General features: G+C 36.1%; 1 long non-coding RNA gene and 2 pseudogenes across 2 annotated transcripts; all 3 read right to left on the bottom strand.

The window, feature by feature from the left end:
- Positions 1 to 638: 638 nt before the first annotated feature.
- On the bottom strand, positions 639 to 3,357 carry LOC137730756 (WAT1-related protein At4g08300-like; annotated as a pseudogene).
- Positions 3,358 to 5,299: 1,942 nt separating this feature from the next.
- Positions 5,300 to 6,953, bottom strand: LOC148690028 (uncharacterized). The gene is made up of 2 exons (XR_015957618.1): positions 6,855 to 6,953; positions 5,300 to 6,815 (listed from the first exon to the last, which is right to left on the bottom strand). It is a non-coding gene; the product is annotated as an uncharacterized LOC148690028 (long non-coding RNA).
- Positions 6,954 to 13,323: 6,370 nt separating this feature from the next.
- On the bottom strand, positions 13,324 to 17,017 carry LOC137732735 (1-aminocyclopropane-1-carboxylate oxidase homolog 1 pseudogene; annotated as a pseudogene). Its single transcript, XR_015957466.1, has 3 exons — positions 15,713 to 17,017; positions 13,525 to 13,866; positions 13,324 to 13,427 (listed from the first exon to the last, which is right to left on the bottom strand). The product of XR_015957466.1 is annotated as a 1-aminocyclopropane-1-carboxylate oxidase homolog 1 pseudogene (transcript).
- Positions 17,018 to 18,941: the final 1,924 nt, after the last annotated feature.

The following is an 18,941-nucleotide window of genomic DNA, read 5'->3' as shown; positions in this document are numbered from 1 at the left end:
GCGACATATTTGCCCAATGCATTGGTTGGTCAATCGCGCAAAATCCCTTTGCAGGGCGCATTGGTTAGTTTGTCGCGCAAAAACCCTTTGGTCGGCACATTTGGTCCGTCACACAATTTTCTGGTGCCAAACCAGGATTTTACCGCCTTTTTCCAAACATTGCGTGACAAATGTGTACCTTTGTCGCTCTAAAACATTTTGCATGATGGAATGCTTCGTCCGCTAATGGCCTGTCGTGCAAAAATGTGATTGCATGACGCTTCTTTGTCAACGTCACGGGAAACGTTTTTGCGCGACGTAATATATTTCGTCGCGCAAGTATATTTTTTGGTACTAGTGAGAACTTGTAACATAATCAAATTAAAGAGTACTTCTTCAGTCCAAATTTAATCATCAAAACAATTTAGATTTTGAGCATGAAGGGCTGAAATATGTGCAGCCTCTTCCCGCGGAAACGATCACGAATTTATCTCTTGCTATAACAAGGGTTAAAGCAGACTTCATTTTCTTGCTCCCATGTTTGTCACTCAACTAGCTTTTCTTTATCACCTTCATCATCTGCTTTTAGTTTTGAAGTGTTCAATTTTGATTCGTGATTTCTGTCTCGATGGATTCCAGGGAAGGATCCAATCTGCTCTTTATGGTTCACCATGCTGCACATTCTTGTTAGCTGGAGTGATTTTCTGTATGCCATTATCCTTAATTATGCTCTTCATGTGTTGTCTGATAAGATGACTCTTCCGCCTTGACGTAAACTTCATCACTATCTTTTCTCTACAGTTGCAAGTACAGCCCAAGGATGAAAATGAAGGCCCCTACTATGCTGAACAAACCACACATGAAATTTTAGATAAATCCAGGATTGTAACACAACGTGGTGGTGTACGGTCACATAATGTGGTTCACTGATGTGCATTATACAAAAGTTTTGTTTTGCATACGGAGGAAAATTGGCATAGTCCATTCTCTTAATCGGGTACCATTAAGTTAAACTCTAGATTACATGCGATTATCAGCAAAATCATATTAGATTGCATAAGTAAAACAAAAAAGAAATTACCTGCCAGTATAAAGTCTTTCACCTAGGACAAAGTAAGCTAAAACAGCCACCAAAATTGTTGAAACAGGATTAAGCATGGTCACAAAAACTGGCCCTTTCTCTTCTGTGCACCATAGTTGAATGAAGATTATTAGACCTGAGCACACCACTGCCTGCCATGCACACCACATTAGATTAGTCCTACCAATAACTATGTAGTTTTAAGTTTTTAGTAAACATTTTATGTAGCATTTCACGTACATTTCTTCCACCTCCCTCCCATCTTCTATCTCCATCTAAAACAATGAAAACTAAAAACCAAAATGGTGCAAAATGTGTCGTAATTTCACGGTCGTTTTCAGAAAATCCCGATACTTACAACATATAATATCGACCAGAGGTCAATGTTGAATTCGATTGTCCAAGCAGCTCGTCTATGTTCTATACACACGGTGAAGACAGCCGATTGTGCTGCCCCTATAAAGCTCATCCATGTAGTCAATGATAGTTGTGCAGGATATCCTTTCAATTTGATTGCCTAATAAGTTTAACTTTTTCAGAAAATTATTTGCATACATCACATGCCAACATCACCAATATAAATTATCAGAAATTCTGTATATAGTCTCACTTATATGCAGGGATTCTGTAATGTGGGTTAACCACAAATAAACAAATTGCAGTTAACCGGTGAATGTTGTATTCAGGTGGTTGAGAGGGTTGAGATTGTGATCAATATGTGCGCTCGGCCACATATTCTTTGGATAACTACACTTTTAAAATTTTAGGTCAGAGCATTGTTATTAGCATTCCAAAAAAGTCATTTTGCACTCTTTAGCTTATTTTTTCACAGCAGAGAAAATATGATAACTTTTTTGGAGAGAATAACATCTCACTTTCGGTTAACTTCATTACTCCATTAGAAAACAATTCGACATATATATGTATATTTGTAAGTATAGTTTTGAGTAAGGAGTGAAACCTGCATGATGTACCATGCCGACCATGTTATGCAGCTTGTAACAGTTAGTATTGAAGCCTTCAACCAGTTCTCATGGATGGAGGATTTTCCTTCAACATGGATTAGTGCAGGCCATAAATTTCTGATAATAGGCCCCTTGTACAATGTCATGGTCATCACACCAGCTAAGGAGAATAGGGTACCGAAAACTTTTGCTAACCCTCGAGGATTTCGAAGGTAAAGAACCTCCAACCTGAAAAAGTAATCTCTTAAGGATAAAATGTGAATTAATGCCTTGGATTTATATACGAATAAGTAGGCTTACTAACCTCAGTACAACTGCAATTACAAAGGTTAGGGAAACTATGGTGTTGACCATTGATGCAAGGAAGGTCGGAGAGGTGTATCTTAAGCTTGCAAAGTTCATGTTTAATGTCAAACCCACCCTATAACCATTGGAAAGAAAGAAGGAAAAAGTGAGCTTAATTAGCGTTTTAATTTAAGCCTTGAACAGAAGCATATATGGGTTCTAATTCTAAATGTTCATTTTCATAAAAATTCTACATGTTCTTACCCCAGAAATGAAAGTAAAAAAAAGTTCCAAGAAAAGAACAAATGTGAGCTTTGGTCTCTCTTTTCTGCAGGAGGGTAAAAGATTCACAAATTAACATGTTTGAAGAATCGGAAAATATTTTATTATCAGACAGTCTAACATATTTTGTTAGGCTGTCAGACTCAAAAATGTTGCCGTATGCAAGTATAAATGCAACTTTACACACATACAGATACCTTTCAAGAAAATAAGCAAAAGGGAGCATCACTATGCCAGACACAATATGTCGATAAGTTATGTAGACGTGAGGGTTCATCCCATGATTGAAGGACGCTTCAGTTACAAAATACAGAAATGTATACCCCATCTGTGCTAAAAGCATGAGGAAGTGTGGCTTGAACTTTCTATGTAGTCCCTTGAGGTTACTACTACGTAACTCCTGTGCCGTAACCTCCTCCGGTTGGCGGCCGCCTTTCTTCCTTCTTCTATTTCAATTCTAGACAAACTGGAGAAGCATATCATGCATGTATACGTTCATATAGGGCATGATGGACCTGATTCTTGTTTCATGTTGACAGTATGAGGTTCTTGATTAATCTACTGGCTTAATTCGATCCCATGTTTGCTCAAATGGCAAATATATATTAATCCAATATTATTTCAAGATTATAAAGTAACTTCTAAGTTCCAATTAGAGAAGATTTTTTTTATGTATCATAAAGACTTTTCCATCATTCTGTGATTTTGCGTATTCTGTCCTGTGAAGTAGCTTTTTGTCTGCCTATTCTTTTTCATTGCAGCCATTCGGAAATATGACTTTTGCATCATTAATTTTGGGGAACCATTAGAGAATCTCATTAGCAATGAGAACTTTATTATTGATTTGATTGCAAATAATCATCATGTATTTATCTATTTCATAAAATTGGTCACCTATATTTTACATATTTTGTTATGGGAGGCTACTATCCTTCTCAGTTGGACCTTCTTGGTTCTCATTCTCATTCTGCAATGTTGCTCAAAGATTGGAACCGCTTACTTTTTAGTTCACCCTTTAATCATCAATTTTACAAAAATGTAACCAAATAAAAAATCGTTAAACTCGATTAATGTTGTCAAGTTTTTATGTATATGACTCAATAGCATGGTGTGATTCAATACTATGGTCCAGTGAATGATGAGTTCATTACCAATTCATTGTATAATAAATAATAAAAATAAAATTCAATAACATGGTTTGTCTATTTATTGGATAATCATTAGATGACTAAACGATTTTTGGATTTGATTGGTATCTGGTAAATTTGATCATTGAAGGGTGACCTTCTGCAGGATAGAAGGAGGAGCCCTAAAGGAAGAATAAGAAGGTTACTAGTATTCCTCATTCTGCATATTCACTAAACATCACAAGTCAAGGATTTTTTTTTTAGTAGGTCCTTAGTGACATTCATGTTGTGATTGTGTCGAGCTAGCTGTCCACGAGCGCTATTTCAACTGTTGTACCATTGTACAAGACTCTTGCTCAAATGGTGGATATGCAAGTATGATAACTCATATGCCTTTCTATATCTCCATTCTAGGAGTACAACAATACATCCCACTTCAATTTATTTGAATTTTGCCACTTAGCATTATGGTCTAGTGGTATCTCTCTTCACTTAAAAGTGAGAGGTTTTAGGTTCGATTCTTGTCAAATGCGAAGTTGAACCACATTATTATGGCAAACCCATCGTAAGGCTTAGCCCGCTCCTCCACCTTTTAGTGTAAATACTATCGTTTGTTCAAAAAAAAAAAAAAATCATTTGAATTCTATGACCTCATATGACGCTGGTAGGGTATATTAACATGAGACATGTGAGTTGTTCTTGTTGAGGAAGTCTTTTTGGTTTTTGTTGAACATTGGTTAGAGGAAGATGGTCAAAATTTTACTATGTTCCGATTTATAATATCTACTAGATAAATGAAAATTAGAAGTGTGGCGAAAAATTCAATAATTAAAAGGAAATAATTTCAGAGAGCTATGGGTTCATGTGGATTTTGGTATAAAATACTTAACATACTTCAAGTAGGATCCAGCATCAAGTAGACACACTAGCATGAGGAGTGAGGTGAGGACCACTCAAAGTGGATGGCATTGTGTTTATACTATTGAAATTTCTTTGTTTTGAAAGGAAAGAAAAGACACCCATCCAATATTGTTCCCTTGAAGCATCTACAGAAAAGCTGCGCAAGACTTAGCATATGCTATTTAAAAAGAAAAAAAAAAAAAACTAATTAATATGTACTAGACTACCAGTAAGATGCCACACCAATAATACAATTTATTTATTTATTTATTTTTTAAGTTTTTGTATATATTTTGAAAATCTCTATCCCTGTTTCTCACTAGAGTGTGACACATGGTGCATAAGATATTTCTTTTATTGTTTTCACATGTTGCAGTCATGGAGGATCTGTTGAAAATGAATCCAACATTGATGAGAAGAAAAACTTTGCATGTGCTTATAAGTAGTTGAGCTATTCCCCATATTGCCAATTGGTTTTATTGTGGAACCCCAATTTCTTCAAGGCATCAGAGCAAGTCGTTCCATGTGTGAAGCCAAACGATCATACGCGCATATTCCCAATTGGTTTTATGGTGAAATCCCAATTTCTTCATGATCAACTCCTCAAATTTAAGGTACCAAGTAATATTCACTAATCAATTCGGATCATCGCCAATTTTGACAAATTCGACAAAAAAAAGTAGTAATATTCTCTTTGCTATTAATTCCACTCTACAAGTAACAATTCTACAATTCCAGTTGAGACAACTCTTTTCCAACTGATCTAACTGCACATAATGAAAGTAGATCTCGAGTATTCTACCGCTATGCGCTATCAAGTTTGTTTCCTTTTCTATAGACACTGCAATTTCTTGTTTTTGTTGTAAAGAGAAAGAGAAATATGTATGACAGAGGAGGACTATCTAACATGCTGCTAATAGCCCGAGCATAATCAGAGAAGAAATTGCAATTGTTAGCCAGCTCATGTACGCCAAACCAACTGCAATTTGGTATTTCTGGCATTCCTCTCCGGAGATCACTAAAGTACAACACGGTTATGCCTGCTGAGGCCGAAGCTGCTGCAAGAGACAATGTTGCTGTAACCTATTGAAACATTCAACGAGTAAGCTGTTAAACCACAAGCGCTATGAAGTACGAACACAGATTTCATGTAAGAGGAAAACAAAGTCGCGGATTTATAGAGGCTGACCCAATCTCCAACAACAAAGAGGCTAACCAATACAGGGTTGTGGAGGACCTTCATTTTCACCAAGGAGTATACATCTAGCAGTGCAAGTACTAAACTCCAGATCAGTTGCAGACCCATTGAAGCAATCAGGTAGCTGCAAAATCAGCACTGTCTTAAACCAATACCGGACAACTTACGGTCCAAGAAACGCCATGTGATGCATCATAGCTGGATGAAATTGGCATTGACCTACAGAAGCTGAAATCTGAAACCTATATAATCGAGCTACGCAGAATTGAGTTGATAGCAACCAATTCAACAAGGCCAATGAAGATATTCTAATAATGCTATTGCTAATTGACTTCTCATGTCATATTAAGCAAATAGTCAAAATTTCAGCAGAGATTCAACTTCCTGCAGAGGAACTTCACAATTCCTTCTGCTTACATTTAAATATTTACGTATCCCGAAAGTGTGTCCGTTCAGTTGACTCATTCTCTATAAACACTACAGTCTAGCCAGAAATCTGTTCTTCTGCAATCAAAATATAATAAGAAATCAGTGATTTGAGAAAGAAAAATACCAGTCAAAGTCCCAGGCGTCCCAGGAAAATCCCTCATCTGATTATTCCTCTTAAAACCCGGAAAAGTAACGGATTCTTACTGGGTCAGGGAAAAAACCCCATGTTTCCTTACATAAAAAACTCATCACCCAGAAAAGAATAAGAAGAAAGCTCACCAACCCACTAGTCCTTTCCTTTCAAGAACCCAAGAATCTGTTACCCGGAAAAGAATTGGGGTAAATTCCAACTGGGTGAGTTTGATTGTTGTGAAAAGTGAAGAACTTGGACTGCAATTTACAACAGATAAAAGCGGAAGAAAGAGTTGAAGTGAACGAATCAAGAAAAACGGCTGAACAAAAATGGGATTCCCAGCTTCTTTCTCAACCAACATGCTTACGCTCAAATAGCGTCGGCAAATCTGGCATGCTTCACCCATAATCAAACTGATTGTTTCCTCCGTACGCGCCTTGCCACAAGGCGCGTAGATTCAATCTCCATATGATGCCACCGGACCTTTCGAGTTTGACCCGACAGGACCTGCCGATCTAATGTATCAACCAAACAAAGCGGCGGAGGCCACACTATATATAAGAGTGCATTTTTGTTGACCATTGTAAAGTGATTATGAGCATTTTTTATTTTTGTTTTTTGGAAAACAGTGATTATGAACATTGGAAACTTATCTAATGACAATTAATGCATGCTCACCAAGTAACAGTAATTATTTCTTGAATATAGACTTTTATCAATCAAACGTAGGGATGGCAATTCTAATCGTAAACCTGATAACCGTGGATAATCGTCCGAATGAATTGGATTTGAATATGAAAATTTGGGTTTGGTTTGGATATGGGAAAAAACCGTTAACTTTATTCGGTTATGGTTTTGGATATGGTTATAGGGGTACCTAATCCATATCCATACCCAAATCCGATCCGAATATTATATATATATATTTGATATATATTATATTTTATTCAATTATGTCTTTCGAAGTCTTGTAATCGTGCCCACAATGTATTCAATTATTCATATCCCTATAGTACTAATTCATTACACATGCATCAAACCTTATACTATATTGATTATGCACCAAAGGTCATACATGGGGCATACCAACAACCTCATCAATTCAATACTATTATTGTTATACTCAACCCAATTAATTAATTGAATCATTTTATATATCAATTATCAAATGTTCCAAGGTTATTAGATTCACCTCTCTTCAAAAGTCTCACTGTCAAGAAATTGATGCATGTTGTAAGCTCAATAGGTAATCTTTCATTCTTTTTTTCATGTTATTTGATTCATGCAAATTATCAATTAGCATCAGTTTTTCAGTTTATTACATATGTTATGAGCCCATAGAATTATGCAAAATTAAATCAATAATTGTCTTCTTGTTTGTTGTCATATATTTAGTTTACATGTTTTATCTTCCCTTCATATTTGTTTTTGTCCTCTTTTTCTTTTTTATTGGACCAATTTATCATATTGGCTTATCATGAACAACTTCAAATATATATTGTTATGTTTTTTGTAATTGGATGTGGCTATTTAATGGCAAAATTAGTATCTACTAAAATTTATAGTGTGTCAATTGGATGAATATAATTTTTTTTTTTTTTTTTTTTTTGACGAAGATGGATAAAACCGATAACCGATTGAAAATCCGTTACCCGGTAGATATGGTTATGGATAATCCCCGATGGTTATTTTGTGGTTATGGATATGGTTAATTTTCATAGTTATGAAGATGGATATATCATTTCCGTCCCCAAACCGAACCGTTGTCATCCCTAATCAGACGCTTTAATAATATAACATGTTGTCACATGTTGAACTTTGTCAAAGGTGGGTCAAGGATTTTATTTCCATGGGTGATGGTGTATAAGTTTTTAATATTTTATTTTGAAACCAAAATAACACTGGAAATTTGATCTACTTTCATTCATTTGTATGGCATTTTTGAATTACGGTATTTCATCATGCATTAGATGGGCACCTTGCGGAGTGCTGCGTTGCACGCATATAAATTGAGAAAATTTTTTTATTTTTATTTTTTTGAACAAATTGAGAAATTTTGTTGAGCATCTGGTGAGCACCACAATAGTCTTATGTAAGGTCATTGTCGTCCTAGAAAACCACCCCCTCCCCAAACCCCACCCACCACCACATACAAAATGACCTCCTACATTTGGGTCCCACGTGGGCCTATTTTGGTGGGTCCAAACGCCGATGGTCTCCATTATGCATGTCTCAGGTGGATGTTGACGTGGTACGAGGAGTTGTACGCAAGAATACCTTCTAACAAAATTGAAAATTCGCAAACGAAAAGATTGGGCTAGTTGAGAAGGTTATACAGATTCAGTCCCAACTCTAGGAGAATCTCAATTCAAAGATACAAAGCCCCATCAAACTTCAAGTTCAACAATCTTATAAAGTTCAACATTCGAACCCCTAAACTATTTCAATTTTATTTTTAATTTTTTATTTTATGCTACATATATAATAGACATACATGAGGAGAAATTTTTAATTATGACGGGAACACAAGTGGTACACCACGTGGTTTAATATGAATTGTGGGAAATTTTATTTTTTAAGTTATTAACTTTTTAGCACACATATCCCATCATTTGTATAATGACATGTGGTGTACCACCTTGTATACTAGTCACATTGAAAAATCTCTCGTACATGAGAGAAAGATGAATTTAGTGTAGGTTATATTATCTTTTGTTAAAAATGATGATGTAAAATGTATATAGTTTCACTATACATCTATTTGGATGAGGAAATAAACTTAGAATTTGAAAAACTGTCAGAATTTATAAATTAACATCAACAAATTTTCTTGTTAGATTCATAAACATAGAAATTTAAAATTTCCTGATGAAAAAAATTGGAATTATGGGAACGGTGATGACACTGATGGTTGTAGTAATGGTAGTTTTGATTGTGGTGCTAAAGGAATTTTTTTTTTTTTTACTATGTGAGATTATTTGAGCAACACATTCATATATATTAACAATTACAGAAAGTTTGAACTCAAAACAAACCCAAATTCCACGAAATTCAAGGCCTATTGGATGGTGAACCAAGACTCGTTGCAAAAATGAAAGAGGAAAGTTTGAGCTTTTGCACCCCTTGAAGCTTATCTTTGTTTTCACAACGTAGTCATCTAAGTGGAGGGTCTTCAAGTCCTCTCCTTGCACCTTGGATCTTTGCTTCTTCCTTACTTCTTAACTCCTTGAGGATTGAATGAATATAATCTCCAAGCACCAAAGAGATGGTGCTTCTAAGTCTCCACACCAAGGATGTGTGGTGAACACAAAATGGACAAATAAGAGAACTTTTGATGCTAGAAAAACTCTCCTAGATGGCCGGCCTCCTTAGAAAGAAAAGAGAGAAAATGTTTCCATCTTTGCCTCAAAGAAACCATAATGGGGAAAGAGCTATAAATATCTTTTTATACCCACTAACATTTGAGTGGTAAAATTGAAATTAACTCTCTCCTATAACATGGACAGTTTCCCTTGTCATTGGGCTCATTTACCATTTTGTTTAAATTGTCATACAACTTAAACATAGTGAGCTTTACTGATCAAAGCCCATTGGACCTAAAAATTCTAAATAATTTAAAGCCACATATGAAATGTTCATATGATTAATTAACTAATTAATTAATCGTAACCATACTCATTTCATTTATATCTTTTTAATCTCATCCTTACACGATGTATGATTCATTCGGTTAATGAGCGAGACAGTGGACGATTGTAACTCTTACTAATCGATTGTGAATTAAAACTTACTTTCAATTTTCCCTGTGAAGAAAATTAGTGATTTCATTAATGCTTTCCGCAGTGTTAGTTGCCATTAGGTTATACCTCTTCCCATTTATTTGTGCATGCGACCACTTCTCTACTCCCACATCAGCTAGGTATTTTGCTACCAATTCTTTCACCTTCACAAAGTGTGTCAAACTCAGTATAGGAATACGATTTCGCAGCCTTGAGGTAGTGGAAGAAAAACTTGTTGTTCTTTCTTAGCCGAAGCTTAGCCTTAATATTACCTTTCAAGTGATACATACATAAACCATGTTGAGTGTCTTCAAAAACCTTATTGACGACGTTTAAAATGCTTGCGTTCCGGTCCGAAATTATAATTAAATTTGGTACATCCCCAATCACTTCATGCAGTTGCTTGAAAAACTATGTTGCAGTTGCAGTTAAACGTTGTTGTAACTAAAAGGATAAATTTGTACATTTATTTTTAGTGAGATGCATCAATGGCAATAATTGGATGCATCCATGATAGAAAACCCTTGATTGACGCACCAATTGTGAAGAAGAAGTCCCGAAAGTGGTGACCTCCGTCAGTTAGAATTGCAGTCTTGCTACTTGGATTTAGCCTGTCAAATTCAACATAATACGTGGGGAGATTGGCATACGACTCCATCGGGTGAATCGCATCGAGATGCAAATGCGACTGATCTAGCTCGGGATGCTGTCCTATAGATATTTGTCACACCAAGAGTAGTTTTAACATCTCGTACGACATCTTTAGCAGTGTACACAATATTGGGATCTTTGAACTTGTCCCTCATCATATGACCGATAAGTCACGTGTAGACTTGCCGATGACAGTCCTTGAACAATGGTGGCAAACTTCATATTTTGCAATCTTAAAATCGCCACTGCCTTTCCGATACGTAGAAATATGCCAAAGATAGTGGGTATCCTTACACTTGACAATGAGACACCTCTTCTAAGATACATTGGCCAGGTACTGAAAATTCCCTTTAATCGCTTTCACTTAAAGCCTTTGGAACAGATCATGCTTGTCGACAAAAAGATCGCCCATTCTAAAAAACGGCTACCAATCCGCATTTCCGTCAACACCATAGTTGGGCCTTTTCACATAACCATCATAATTGCCGACAGATTCATTGGTTGTACTTCTCTTCCGCTTCAGGTTTTGGACACATACACTTCTATTTGGTTGTACCTCATTATCGTAAGGCATCAACATGACATGTTCACTTGTATACTTGTTCACGGCAATTGAATCAAATTCGTAATGCTAGGAATCAAAGTCCACCATAGTAACCCAATCTATGTCATCACCGTCTTAAAAAGACACCTCTATAATACCCAAAACCCTTACTTTAGGTGCCAAAGTAGACCCTGCATCAGAGCATAATGGGAGGTTAGTGGGAAGTTGGTTCATACTGGTTAAGTTGTCGAGTATCAATACATATATAAGTGTCACCCTCGTAGCAGCAACTACCCGGCTATACTCCAAAAACTACTGCACGTCATTATCGTACCGAATCATCACATATTTATTTGCATGCGACCCCATTGAAACTCAGTAGGCAAGAGTTACCATGTAAATACCACTAGACGCAATATTCAAAACAATCTCCACAAAGTCCATGCATTTTATGGATTTAGACACGATAACTCCTTTCTCTTCAGCACCTACGTACTCCTTTTCATTATCAGATGCAACCCACATTCGATTGTGACAAATCATTACAAGTACTTCTCCCATGTTATGTTGCACAAACCTAAAATTACATATAACATACGTGCATTAGAACTAGTGAACATTCTCGATTGTCATATTAAGTTATAGCCATGCACACCATGTACACCATTTGTAGATAACGAAAAAATTTCCCAAGTTTCTACAATTGAACACTTGAAACATAAATTAGAACATACCCAGTATTCTACCATCTAAAAAATCAAGCTTTTTCCACAACCATAGCCCTAACATGAAACACAAACCCTAACTGAACTTCTATACATGAATTCACGTTACAGACAACCTATATATATTCCGTAAATCATTGATATAGGAACTTGGAATTAAACATCATACCTTAGTAGCCTACAAAACCAAGCCAATGCCTAGGGTGCCGAAATATGCCTACTGAAACTTCAGTGGCCGAAAAAAAATGGAAACTTTCCAGCCAAAATAGGAAAACATAGTACAAACGTGTTATCTTTAAGATGGAAGACTTTGTTGTGTTTGGTTATGGAAGAATAACACACATAACTCACAAATCTGAGCTCAAACCCAAAAATCCCAACCTCACTCTTCTCAGCTTTTTCTTGACATCCCTGTGTTTGAAATCATAGCTCATAGTTCTGAGCTCAACCCCAAAACCCAGAGCGCAGTCTTCTCAGCTCTCTCTTGACTTCTCTCTTTTCAAAATCAGGGCTCACACATCTGAGCTCAACCCAGAAACTCACAGTTCACAGCTCTCTCCCGACATCCTTCTCTTTGAAATGCTAAGAAAAATGATGCCATCAGTTGTGAGTTTTTAAAATTTAAATGTGGGTATTTTCGTCATTTCGTTTTTGTGCAAGGTGTGCATGGCTGGTTTGTCCTATTTTGGTCCCAAGAACAAGAAAATGGCCCTTTGTGTCAATTTCCCTATTTGTTTTTACTTGTAATCTATCACTACAAAATTAGTTACATTCAATTGTATCTTAAATATAACCACCACGAGGGACCAGTGGATGGGGATGAATTCCAAGTCTGTATTCTACACAGCACGTCCTGAGTTCGATTCCTGCTGCTAGTGAATCACATGATGGTGGGCAAGGATTGGAATGCGTTTATAAGTCTTTCGTGCCCCAAAAGAGGGACTGTCGTGACGAAGTCACCAACTGGTTCCCTTTTTAAAAGAAAAAAAATTATATCTTAAATATGTTTCACTTGAAATTTTTATAGTCTTCTTAGGATATAGGTAAGTTACAATTAGCCTCAATTTACAATACAGCTTCAATTTTAGACGTAGATCTAATTGCTCCATTGTTCAATTGAGTTATGATTCCTAACTCTAACTGCAAAGTTGTATCAACCTTCGCTCTACAACGTTTCTTTCACTAAAGTTGTATCATTTTTAATTTCCTCCATATCTCAAGCACATAATAAAAAACCAAATGGTCCTCCTAAACAATTTCAAGTCTAGTTGTTACTTCTATTTCCGTGTTACAGATTGAGGTTCAAGCACTCTATGTTGAACACTCTGAAACTTGTCATTTGGCATAACCTGGACAAATTTTCAGGAAACTTTAGAAAGTTGGCGACTATATACATACATATACAACGTTACAATAGCAGCAAAAATAATGTATTTGGTAACAAACCTGAAGAAGGTCACCTATATTTACTACCAAGCCACCTGAAATTGGGTTCACATTAACCCAGTGATTGTCATGAAGGACTTGAAGGCCACCAATTTGATCTTGAAGGTGAATAGTCAGGAAATAAGGATCTGAGTGCCTGCTGCTTCCCATTGTTAATTCTGGTTCTGGGCATGCTGGAGAGTAGTGGCACGCACAGGTATAATCTTTAGCACATCCCAATTCCTTTAGGTTGTCTGGTTTGAGCCCAAGAGCCTCCCATAATAATCCAAAAAGTTGGTCTCCCAAATTTATGACATGCTTTGTGTACTCAACTGTTTCATCTCCGTGTATAGGAGTGAGCCATTATGTAACAGATTTGGGTTAGAAGGTCACAAAAAAAATAAAAAAAAACATTTTTCCTAGTCATCAAAAGTTGAATTGATAGAAGGGTGTGTTAACTTAACTATATTATTATAGAAGTGGCTTTGGAAGCGAAGCGTTCGATCGCAAAGGCTCCAAAATTTAAGGGTCTCTCAAAAATTTTTTGCTATCTAATATAAAACATTATTGTCACTTAAACTATGGCCTAGTGTTATTTCTTTTCACTTATAAATGAGAGGTCTTATATTTGATTCTCACTAAAGATGAATTTAAATCACATTATTGCTAGCTCATTGTGAGGCTAAGCGTACCCCCTCTCATTTGGTGTAGATAATATCGTTTGTTCAAAATAAAAATAAAAAATAAAAATAAAAAATTATACATATATAACATTATTATATCAAAATTTATAAAAATTGATTCCGTTTTTCTGAAAAAGCTTGAAGTTCGTAGGAAAAAACATTTTGATGAGCATGATGATGACTCATATCCCAATCAACTCAATAATCAATGGAGAAATAATCTTGGAGTTTATCACTTCTTATATATAATAGATCAAGCTATTGGTTAAGCGAAGAGAAGGTTTGAAAAATATCAAACTTATGATGATATATTTGGTTTTTGTTCAATCATGAAGGGTTAAATTCAATGGACAATGATAAATTGAAACATTATTGTTGTCATTTTAAAAACTTTCCTAGGAGAGAGTTGACTTCTTTTATGTTGATGGGGATGCATTATTTGTAGAGTTGAGTCTTTTATGATAGCGTTTGCTGAAAGAAATAAGTCATCCATTGATGTATTAAACTAGTTGAAGATGCTGCATTATTTTTCCACTGCAACCATTGCATACAAATTGTTTTATTGTACCTTTTATCCTTGCATTGGGGAAATGAATTTCTCAAAGTTAAAGTTACTAAAATCATACTTTGCGATCAACCATGTTGCAAGAAAGTTTAAATGGGGCTGCTTTGATATCTATTGAAAGTGGTTTTTAGAAAATTTGATTATGAAGGTTTAATTGATGATTTTGCAGCAGAAGATGCATGAACTACCGTCTTTAAATGAAACTTCAATGCTGGACATTTTGAAACTTTTGTTCATTTGGTTTTTTAAGATTGAAATGGTTCTTGATTATTTAGTAATATGTTTATTATTGTAGCTTTCTTTAATTCAATGATATTTGAACACTTATAATTAGTATGATTTTTAAGGTTTGTTTCAGTTTTGTTATTTCTTTTTAGCTTCAATGCATTATTCAAATTTTTTTTTTTTGAAGACCGTCTTAAGAAGAGCCCCCATTATAAATTTCGCATAAAGCTGTCGAAATCTCACTAACGTTCGTGCCATCCTATACATATATTAGGACAAACTTCTTAGAGGGAGCTTTGTTTTTCTGTTATTGAAACCAATTTTTGATCATTTCAATACAGCCCTACAATTCTTGTGGGTTAGGAAATCATGTGCATAAAAGGTGCTTTAGACTTACAGTTTGGTAATATAAACATTTTATGTTATGAGACAGTTTAGTAATTAAACTTCTTTTCTGTTTTTTTTTTTTTTTTTTTTTTTTGGTTGAAATGTTTTCCTATTATTTGGAAGAGCTCGAAACTATTACAATAATTCAAATGAAAGGGAAGTTTCGAACCTAGGACACATGGGTTGAATATAAACATCTTATGTTATAAGACAAATTAACAAGATAAACATATGTTATCGGACAATCGGACAATATAGGATTAGAAGTGCATGTATAGCTTGAGTTCAAAAGCAAGGATCAACAGTAAAAATCACCACACATAATAAATTTATCAATAAATTAGGCAACCAATAACCAAAAGAAAATACACCAAATCATCAACGACACAAACAATAGCATTGACAAAGTGACGATGAATAAATCATCAACAGCAGCAGCAGGCCTGGTATAAATCAGAGTGTCCCTCCAATTAGCCGCTCGTGCGTGGTACACGTCATAGTTACTATTGAATCTGACAGTTTTTGCTCGATCACGGTTATACCAAACTTTCTTGGCATCAAGATCCTGCTCGTTAAACTTGACTACTCCATAGATCATATCTTCCAGTACACTCACTGGGACTCCATGATTGACCACTTGGAAGAATCCCCATGTTTCGGACACGGTCCGAACTTCATCCACAATCTGCTTATGGGTTCCATGGAGATCAATGACTGGAATTTGCATGTTCGGTTCGTAACACATGGCAAACTGGGTGAGCTCATTAGGTGGCCCTATGAATATCCTGGGTACGTGAACTGTGCCGGCATCAACGAGGCCTTTGACACCAGCCATAGTCACATCAAAAGCCTCTTCGGCTCGGTCGTTTTCTCCATGCCCAGCAGCTTTGATATCCATGAACTTTTCAATACTAGAAAACTTGATCAAGAGTGGAAATATTGTCCGGCCCTCTGGCTCAAGCTTTTTAATGTGGAAAATATGTTCCAATTTGCATATTTCCACTAACTAAAACGATTTCACTGCTTCAAATGTTGGACGATTCAGACATATATATTTTAATAAGCAATGACTGACAGTAGCTTTGTCAATAATGGTGTTCCTGTTAGCTTTGTCAATAATGATTGTCCTATTAGCTTTGTCATTATGATTGTCCTACTAGCTTTGTCAATAATGGTGTTCCTATTAGTTACAATTCCAGCAGAGTTTCAACTTCAGGAATCAGATTTTTGATGGGGTTGTAAATACGAAAATCCTGACAAATAAGACAATAACACGTGTACAAAGTAATTGTATTGTATTAATGAATTTGTAAGGTTACAATATCTGTTTACAAGTTTATTCTGAATCAATCTTTAAAAAATATATAGATCTGTATGTTGTTAATCCAAGGGTCGTGATGACTTGATCTCGGATAAATAGTTATTGCGAGGTTTTGGCGATTTGAAGGATCAGCACAAGTAGTAGTGCTTGATGATTCTTTGAAGGTTTGGTGAAAAACACAGAGAGCTTTCTCTCTTCAAAGTGTTTTGAGGATTTGGGTGTTGAGCTTAGGCAACGTCTGGATGTTTGAATGATTTATGGATCCCTTTCCTTTGCCTTGGCGACCTTGTATTTATAGATTTTCCAAGCATTGCCTATGGATGGATTTGTACTTGATTTGTGGCTTGATTCGTGATTTATTTCCATTAATCAATCAATAAATCAATTATTAAATTTAAATAAAATCAAATAATCAATCTTGCCCAATTTGGCATTTCTATTTACTTTAATTTAAATTAATTAATTTGTTTAATCTAAATTAAAATCAAATATTAATTTACACCAATCGTTGACATGTATCCTTGATAACTTGTCTAGTCTTGATGAGTCATATGCCATGTAAGCCCTTGTATGCTACGTAAGCCTTCTCATGTCAAAAATTAATGTGTTTGGGACACATTTATTTCACCGAAAGTTCGAGGTCTACAAATGCCCCCACTTACATTTATTTCACGTGTAGAAGGTGCGTTTTGAAGTCACTTGCATAGTGAATGTATTTGACCACTATGCTTTGAAGTCTCTCAATGTAGATGTCAATTCAAGGGCCATCGAGGCTTGATCTTGGATTGGGCTGGAAGTTTCTTCAAGGGCCATAGAGGCTTGGTCTTGAATGAAACAAAACCACGAGGAGCTTCACGTGGCTAGTGATCTTCATCTTTGATAGCGGATGAATCAACACGTGTTTGTTGTACTTGATGATTCTCCACGAGCCTGATGAAGAACACGAGTGTTTTCTTTGACCAGAGAGCTTTCTGGTTTCCCCCAAAGATTTGGCTTTGCTTCATTTCTTTGGAGTCGAATTTGATCCAAGGGTGGTGGACACTTGATCTTGAATCAGACTTGTCATTTCTTCAAGGGCCATTAAGGCTTGTTCTTGAAGGAAATGGTTCCACGAGGAGCTTTACGTGGTAGGTGGTCTTCGACTTTGGTGTGGATGAATTGACACACATTTGTTGTGCTTGTTGAATCTCCACGAGCTTGATGAAGAACACAATTGTTTGGGTATTTAGATTTTGATCCAGAGCCTTGACATGCTTCCTTTTGCTCTCCCCTACTTATGAATGGAGTGCCTAGTATCTTTAAGCAAATAACTGAGCTTGATTTGAAATACCCAATTGGAGCATTAGGATCGTTCGGCTGCTTTTGTGCCATCCGATATATATATATATATATATATATATATAATTAAGGTGGGATTTTCTTTCCTCTTAGTGGAAGGCTTTGATGATTGCTTGTACTCCAAGTAGTTGTGTGCCTATAAATTGATTAGCATGAATAAACCAAAACCACACAATTCCAGCTCTCCCTCTTGCTTTCTGAGAGATTCGAAGGTGAGTTTTTTTTTTTTTTTTTTTTTTTTTTCTCTTCTCTCTTTTTTTTTTCGACTTTTCTCTTCCTCTTCTTTATTTATTTATTTTTTCGACTTTTTTTTTTTATATTCTAAATTTTTTTCTTAGGTGCTCTTTCTGCGTTTGCATTGATCTTGGACTACATAGCTTCTGGAGTTTGTTTTTGCTACAATTTTGTGTTGTTGCTCTTTCCTTGCTGCGATGAAGATCACTATTGTCTTGCTATCGCTGCTGCCTGGGAAGACGAAGACACGCCGCTGCCTGTGAAGACAAGGACTCACCGATGCCTGCAAGGACGAGCCACTGTGACAACAAGCTGTGAATAGAAGTTGTGATATTGTTGCAATGCCGCTGTGACAACAAGCTTTAATGCCACTGTGAAGCAAGGACATGCCACTTCCTTCAAGGACACGCCATTACCTGCGAGGATAAGGACACGTTGCTGCCTTCGAGGACACATCGCTGTTTGCGAGGACGAACCGTTGTGATGACAAACTGTGATGTCACTGTTGCAAGTGTCTTTGCACTCACACTGCCTCTGGGACTGCATTGCCTTGCACTACCTTTATGATTGCATCACCTCCGAGACTCTTTTCTCCACATTGCTCTTGCCGCTTGCTTGTCCATGGAAGACGCTAATACATTGAAGACATTAAAAGGCTTGCTCAAGATTCAACGGTACAATATTC

This window comes from Pyrus communis, chromosome 16 (assembly GCF_041283825.1).
Source record: "Pyrus communis isolate YQ-2024b chromosome 16, ASM4128382v1, whole genome shotgun sequence".
Classification (NCBI taxonomy): Eukaryota; Viridiplantae; Streptophyta; class Magnoliopsida; order Rosales; family Rosaceae; genus Pyrus; species Pyrus communis.
This window is presented reverse-complemented; position numbering and strand designations above follow the sequence as displayed.